Genomic DNA, 8381 nt, shown 5'->3' on the forward strand with positions numbered 1-8381 from the left:
CAAAGAAAAATTAAGAACAAATTTATATATATAAAAACCCACCCACCCTCCCACCCCATAAGGGGAGCCAAATATAAAACAATACAGTTAATGTAAAGAATATTTCAAAGTATTTCCAAATTCATATATTCCAAATAAGGAGACCACATTTTAACAAAAAATGAATAATTATCATGTAAATTACATGTAATTTTTTCTATAATAATACAATTTCTCAACTCATTATGCCAGCGAGTTATATTAATCTCCACATTATCTTTCCAAGTACTAGCTACACATTTTGGTGCAACAGACAGCACTAGATGTACAAATGCAATTTGAAATTTATCCAACCTTAGTCCTTTCAAAGAACCATATGTCCCAAAAAAAATTGATGGGCCTAATGGCAATTTAATGGTAAATAATTTTTCCAAAACCAATCTAATTCCTTCCCAAAATATTATACTTTAACACAAGACCAGACAGCATGTTAAAAAACAGTTCCCATACATAATCCACATCTAAAACAAGAATCCGAATTACTAAACCCTTTTTTTTAAACTTCTCTGGAATCAAATATAACTGATCCAAAAAATTATAATTAACCATTTCATATCATACATTTGTCACTTTAGTTACACTATCATGGCACATGGCCACCCAATTATCTTTGGGAAAAATATAAGTTAACTCACTTTCCCATTTAAGTCTAGATTTCTCCCAATCCAATTTATCCATTGCATCTTGTAACAATTGGTGCATACCCGAAATATAACCTTTCTTAGATACAGAGGAAATCAAAGACTCAAATTTCATCAACATGTGTAGATTAATCTCGTTACCATAATTATCCTTTATCAAAGCTCAAAGTTGATAATACAGAAATAAAGAGTTTACAGATAAATCAAATTTCTCCCTCAGTCGATTAAAGGAAAGAAACTGGCCTTCTTCAAAACAGTCCCGAACTATCTTAATACCCTTAAAATTCCATCTCTTTAAATGATTATTAAACATTGAAAAAGAAATAAGCTGATTATAATATAACAAGGTTTGGATTGATAATTTACCCTTTGATCCTAAGATCATATTTTGTTTAACCCATATCCTTAGCATATGTTTTAGTACACACCTGCAATAAATTCCCATTCCACTTAAATATAAACTGGTGTATCTCAACTTCAGATATACAAGCCATTTCCACCTTTGCCCAACTTGGAGGTTGGTCCATATCCATCAATCTATTAACAAATTTCAACTGAGCTGCTTCATAATAATTTTGAAAATGAGGTAACTGCAATCCACCTAATACATATTCATTTAAATTTCTTAAAAATAAATTGTTACTGCTTCTTTCCTTGCACTTGCCATTAAGAATTAAATATTCTAATTGTACAATTGCACTTCTATATTATTCTCTGCGGTATCACACTGGTGGTAGGATGTTGCTTCTGTTTGTTTTGGTGGGGTTGGTATGGTTGTGGATAGTGGTGGTGTTTGCCTCGGTTCTTCTGTTGCTTGCTGTTCAGTTGTTACGGTATTGTTGGTTGGGGTTTTTACTCACACTCCTTCAAAGTTTCTGGATTATTAGAAGCTGCTGGTGCTTCTGGTGGTTTCTGTGTCAGATCTGGGGTTGGGCGAATGCGGATTCTGTTTCATCTCACCTGCCTACCAGATTCTGTCTCAATGATGTATGACCTTGGCATTTCAGCTTCTCTAACAATATTGGCTGAACTCCAGGTTTTTAATTCTGCCTCTTGAACATGCACATGCTGCCCTCTGAAGAGTTCTGGTAGTGTTTGTGCATGTTTATTATAATGTTGACGACTTTCCTCTTAAGTTAGTCAGCATTGTTGTTTCCTCTTGGTCATCTGGTGGATGGATTTTGCTTGGCAAGGTTGTCTTGTACTTTCTGCCATTCAGAAGCTCTGCTGGGGATTTCATGTTGGCCCTCAAAGGCATGGCTCGCAGTGACAGAAGGGCGAGGTAGGGATTTTCCTTTGTCTCTCGACATTTTGTGAGAGTGCACTTGATTGTCTGTACATGCCTCTCAATGAATCCATGGCCTTTGGGGTAATGTGGTGATGAAGTAGTGATGGTGAACCCATACTCTGTAGCCATTTATCTGAATTCACGTGATGTGAATTGGGTCCCATTGTCACATATCACTTGTTCTGGTCTCCCCTGTTCTGTGAAGAGCTCATGTGCTGCAGCAGTAATGGTTGATGCTTTCAGGTCCTTCACTTTCCTGATGAAGGGGAATTTGGAATAGTAACAGGACACAATCAGATACCATTTTTGGTTTTCTGTGAACAGGTCTGCTCCCACTGTGTACCATGGCCTGTCGGGTATTTCCGCAGCTATTATCTCTTCCCTTTTCTGTGTATATCTGTATTTCTGGCATGCCGGACAAGTAGCCACCATGTTTTCAATGTCCTTGTATATGCCTATCCAGTAAACTGCTGACTTTGCTCTAAGTTTGCACTTCTCTATTCCCATGTGGTGTATTTTCTGGAGAATTTCTTTTTTTATTGTCTCTGGTATTATCAGCCAAGACCCTGCCGGCAGTATACCATTCTCCAAGGATATGTTGTCCCTGAGAGACCAATACTGAGAGACCAATACTGACATACTGTAGGCTGTACCTGTTTTATCCTTTCTGCCCATCCCTGTATCACCTGTTGGAAGAGCAGCTGCAGCTCCTTATCCTTTGCTGTTTCTTCTTTAATCTGGTTTAGTTTATTATTAGTTACCCTGACGAGGTGTTGAATCTTGATTTCCATGTCTTTCATTTTGTATTTTTCATTTGGGGAAAGACGTGACAAAGCATCAGCGAGCATCATTTCCTTCCCTGGCCTGTACTTCAAGGTAAAGTTGTAACATTGGAGCCGGAAGAGTAGCCTCTGTAATCTGGCTGGTGCCTTGCTTAGGTTCTTTTTCTGGATGTGTTCCAGTGGGCGATGGTCACTCTCTACCACAAACTGTGTCCCATAGAGGAATTAGTGGAACTTTTTGCATCCATATACGACTGCCAACAGCTCCCTTTCAATATTGGCATATTGGGTCTCGGCTGTTGTCAGGGCTTTTGAGGCAAAGCTATCAGTTTTTCTCTCTGCACCAATGCTGCCTCGAGGCCTCCGGTGGAAGCATCTACTTGTAATGTGACAGGTTTTTTTTTCTGTCATAGTAGCTCAGTTCTACTTCTCTGCAGACCACTTCCTTTAGCTTGTCAAAATCTCGTCTCGCTGATGCAATGGTGACCACTTAAACTCCACATCCTCTTTCAGCAAAACTCTGAGGTTGGCTGTGTGGTCTGACATGTGTGGGATGAAATAACTCATATATTGGACCAGGCCGAGGAAGCTTCTTAGTTCCTTTATGTCCTTTGGGTGTTTCATTTCAGCAATGGGTGTTACCTTCTCTGGGCTTGGCCTGACCACTTCAGGTGTGTACACCATTCTGAAGAACTGACACTCCTCCATCTTGATGATGCATTGAGTTTGATGCTGGACCCTCTTGTTCTATCCATGGCCTCATGTAGGTGGAGATCGTGTGTTTTCCCATCTCTGCCAAAAATCTGGATGTCATCTGCAATGTTAACAGCGCCCTTGCATCCCATGTAGGTCTCATCTATCTTTTGCTGGAAGATGTCTTGGCTCACCTTTAGGTCAAAAGGTAGGTGCAGGAACTTGTTCCAGCTGAATGGAGTGTTGAAAGTTATGAGCAGTGTTGATTCTTCATCCAGCTTCACATTCCTGGTATCTAGCTTACTGAAGATTTTGGATCCCGTTCAGAAGTGATGTCCTCCAGCATTGGTATTGGATAGTGCCCTCTTTTGATTGCTTGGTTTAGGTCTTTGGGGTCCAGACATATTCTTAGGTGGCCATTCGGTTTTTCTTTTACTACTATAGAATTTACCCAGTCAATTGGCTCCACTACTTTTGCTATGACTCGGTTTTCTTCCATTTCTTCCAGCTCCTGCTTTAGCTTTTGTTTCAGTTCTATTGGCACCTTCCGTGGAGCATGGATTATTGGTTTGTATTTTGGGTCTATAGTAATGTGGTATTCAAAGTTCCCAAAGCACCCAACTGGGTCAGCAAAGCATTCAGATTACACGTCAATGAGCTTGGCCTTATTTGTGATCAGAGGCTGTTGCTCAAGTGGGGTGTAACTATTGATCCCCTTGGATATTTTCTTCTCCCTGATCTCATTGTTTACAGAGATTAGCTGTAATTTTTGACAACTATTCAGGCCTAGGATTGCTGGTCCGTCGGCGTCAACCACAAAGAATGTGCATATAATTCTCTTTTCTTTATGCTTGCCTTTTATTTGGACTTTTCCTAGATGTTTAATCACGGGGCCACCATAGGCTGCGAGTGTGACATTTGCAGCTTCTAGTGTGCCTTCCTCCGGGTACCATTCTTTATGTACTCAGGGAACATTTGGTGGTACAGTCTAAGCAGGAAGATGTTGCTTTGTGATCCAGTATCCCAGTATCCAACTTTATTTTCAAGTTGAATGTTGTTGGTTTGTTTCTGATTTTTCTTTTAACTTGGATTGTGGTGTGCAATTCATCGTTTTCTCCCTTCCCTTTCTTGGATGTCTCATGAAGGAGTATTGTTTCGATGCCGAGCGTCAGTGAGTCGGAGTCACTACTGTCACTTCCTTTGACGTGATGTACTTTCCTTCTGTATTCTTGGTTTCTTTCTCTTTTCATGTCAGACCCACAAATCTTTTCCCAATGATTGACCTTCTCACAGGTCCTGCACTTCGAACCATACGTGGGGCATTTCTTGCGGTCGTTGAAGGGGTGCATTCTGCCCCACTTCCTGCAGTTTTCAGATGCCTGCAACTTTCTCTGCGTGTGCTTTATGGCATTGCCCCTTCTATCTCTGTGCTGCATGTTGGCCTGTAGAGAGAGGGATTGCATTTGCCTCCTAGTGGCTTCAAAGGCCCTGGCTGAGTCTAGGGCATCTGCTAGTTCCAAGCTGTCTTTTCCTATGAGAGTTTTCTGCCCTTCAGGATGAGCCCTTCCCCAGATTAGTTGGTCGACTGTTCTCGCCTTGATTTCTTTGAACTTGCATTTTGCTGGCATGGTCTTTAGCCTTGTGAGGAAATCATCTACTGACTCATCAGGCTCTTGTTTTAATTCCTGGAACTCATGTCAATTTATTCTAAGGTTGGATTTTGGTTCCAGATGAGAAGAAAATTTTTCTGATATCCTTTCTGTGTTAATTTCTTCCTCTTCACCCAGCACCCAGCTATTAAACAGGTCTAGTCCTTGCTCTTCCGTCCAATTAAGGATGTATCGAACCTTTTCCTCTGGTGTGATTCCCTTGAGGAGACTTTCGAATGCCAGGTTGCACTTCTGCTTGAACTTTTTAAAAGCCTCTATGACGTCGTCACTTCCCCGTCCATGACTGGGTGTAAAGCTGCTGCTACTGCTGTGGCCATCTTCTTCTCCAGCTCTGGTAGTCAGGTAATGCTGTTTTTTTTTCCTTTGTTCCTTCTCTTCATGTTTATTTACGTCTATAGTGATTTTTTTCCTTATCTGATGTGGGTTTATGTCAATCCAACCACTCCCACCATGTTATGTCCTCGGTTGTATTATCGGAGATTTTAATAAACACTCCGAGAAGCTTGCAAGTTTACAGCACAAATTTTACTCACATCTCAGGCTGCCGGTCATATATGAATACCCTGTTGCACTGAGCATATTCACCACTCAGTGTGATGTGGCTCTTGCAGTCTTGAAGTGCTCCTCCTCCAGCATAAAATAGACCCAATTTTCCACTGTATATAGCACAGGGAATTGGAATTTGTTAAAGTGATGGAGGGTATGTGGTGTCCCGGATGTAGGTGGGGAGGGACTGGACCTGGGGGAACAACACAGAGTCAAGGTAAGCAGAGACCAATTCGCTGGGGCAGGGGCACACTGACACGATGGGTCTGCCGAGAACATTGTGTTTGTGGATCTTGGGTAGGAGGTCAAAACGGGCAGTACGGTGTTGGAAAACAATGAGGTTGGAGTCTGTGCCAGGGAGGTGATGGGAAATGTTTAGTTCAGAGATGAAGCATGATGTGTTTTGATGGAGTCCTGTTGGAGAGATAAGTAAGAGGATGTAGCTGAGAGTTTTCATCTGGCTTTGGCCAGATAGATGTCAATACATCAGACCATCGCAACACCACTCTTGTCTGTAGGCTTGATGGTGCGGTGGTGTGGAGAGGTGTTCTGAGGGTGTGATATTGGAATGAATGAGTGGAGTAGTGAAGTTGATATGATTGATGTCACAGTTGCAGTTGGAAATATAAAAGTCCAGAGCAGATAGAAGACTAGAACGAGGTGTCAAAGAGAAGGAAGACATTTTAAAGTGGGAGAAGGGATCTGTAGTGGAAAGGTGGAGAATCATGGTTATGGAGGTAAGCATGGAAATGGAGCCAACAGAAGAAAATTTCTATATGATGGTGTACGCAGAATTTGTTAAGATGTGGACGAAGGGGGACAAAGTTGAGGGCTTTACTGAGGACAAAGCACTCAGTTTCTGAGAGGGAAGGTTGGATGGGTTGGTGAAGGCTGGGCGGGGGCTATGGGAAGGTCCAATGGGATGGATGGATGGTATCAAGAAGGGAAGAAAGATGGGGTGGATCAGGAGATGGAGGGTAGGGAGGGAGAGGAAGGTTGAGAAAGTCAAAGGGTGAAGAGAGAGGACCATGTATTCCTGGAGCCAGGGTGGGATCCCATGAACTTTCTTTTGTTGATGTGCAGAGACTCCCCCATGAGCATATTCATATCTGGAATGCACTTGTGGGAGGCTGTGACCAGTATGGACATGGGTTGGGGAAGTTTGTTTCGTATGGAGAGATGGAGGGTAACCTCCCTCATGGGGATAATGGACCCTCCTAACCCCTATGGAAAACTGGTCACCTCCAACCCATATGATTACCGGGGATAATGGTGTGTCAACACTGGAATCTACTAGTGCCATCCAACGATAGGTATTCCACTTTTCCCAATGTATGGCCACCGGAATATATAGGCTTAGGTCGCCAAGTGAGTTCTATGAGTTCAGGCACAATCCATGCCACGAGAAAGGATCTAGTATGTGTGAATTGGGATAAATTGTTTTCTAGCAAGAATGCACGCGCTAAGTAGAAGATCTTCAAAGATGAAATTTTGAGAGTTCAGAGTTTGTATGTTCCTGTCAGGAGGAAAGGCAAAGTTTATAGTCTTATGGAACTTTGATTTTTGAGGGATATTGGGGATCTGGCTCAAAAGGTGAATAGCAGGTATGAATAACACAGAGCAAACGGGGTACTTGAGGGAGCATTAAAAAACGCAAGAACAAAATCTCAGGGAAGAAGTCAGGATGGCTAAAAGAAGACTTGAGGTTGTTTTGGCAGACAATATGAAGAAAAATCCTCAGTTTCTACAGGTTTATTCAAAGCAAAAGAATAGTACAGAGTGGTCAGCTAGGTCTTGAGCCATATGAGAGGGAAGAAATCTTAAATATATTTTTTTTGCATCAGTATATTCTCAGGAAACTGGCACAGAGTCAAGGGAAGTTAGGAAAACAAGTATTGAGGTCATGGAACTGATAGAGATTAAAGAGAATATCCTTGCTGACTTAAAGCAAATAACGGTGAAAAAATCCCCACCACCTGATAAGATATTCCCTTGGACCTTGAGGGAGGTTAATGTAGAAATTGCAGGAGCTCTGGCAGAAATATTTATAATGTCCTTAGCCATGGATGTGATGCCAGAGGATTTGGGGGTAGCTCAAGTTGTCCAGCTGTTTTAAAAAAAAAGGCTCCAAAAGAAACTCTAGAAATTATAAACTGGTGAGCTTGACATTAGAAGTAGGTAAATTATTGGAAGGTGTTCTGAGAGGTTGGATATATAATTATTTGGATACCAAAGGACTGATTAGTGATGGTCAACAGGGCTTTGTGTATGGTAGATAATGTTTAACCAATTTGATAGAGCTTTTTTTGTGGTGGTTACCAGGAAAATTGATGAAGCAAAGGTTGTGGATGTTGTCTACATGAGTTTTAAGTCCTTTGACAAGGTCCCACATGGGAGGTTAGTCAGGAAGGTTTAGACACTAGTTATTTATGATGAAGTAGTGAGCTGGATTTGACAATGGCTGGATGAGAGATGCCAGATAGTAGTGGTAGATGACTGCTTTTCAAACTGAAGGCCTATAACAAGTGCTGTGCCTCAGGGATCGGTGCTGGGACTATTATTGTTTGTCATCTATATCAATGATCTGGATGACAATGTGGTAAATTGGATCAGCAAATTTGCAGATGAAACTAAGATTGGAGGTATTGTGGACAACAAAGGATTTCAAAGCTTGTAGGAGGATCTGGAATAGTTGGAAAAATGGACTAAAAATGGCAGATGG

This window comes from Narcine bancroftii, chromosome 3, assembly GCF_036971445.1.
Source record: "Narcine bancroftii isolate sNarBan1 chromosome 3, sNarBan1.hap1, whole genome shotgun sequence".
Taxonomy (NCBI): Eukaryota; Metazoa; Chordata; class Chondrichthyes; order Torpediniformes; family Narcinidae; genus Narcine; species Narcine bancroftii.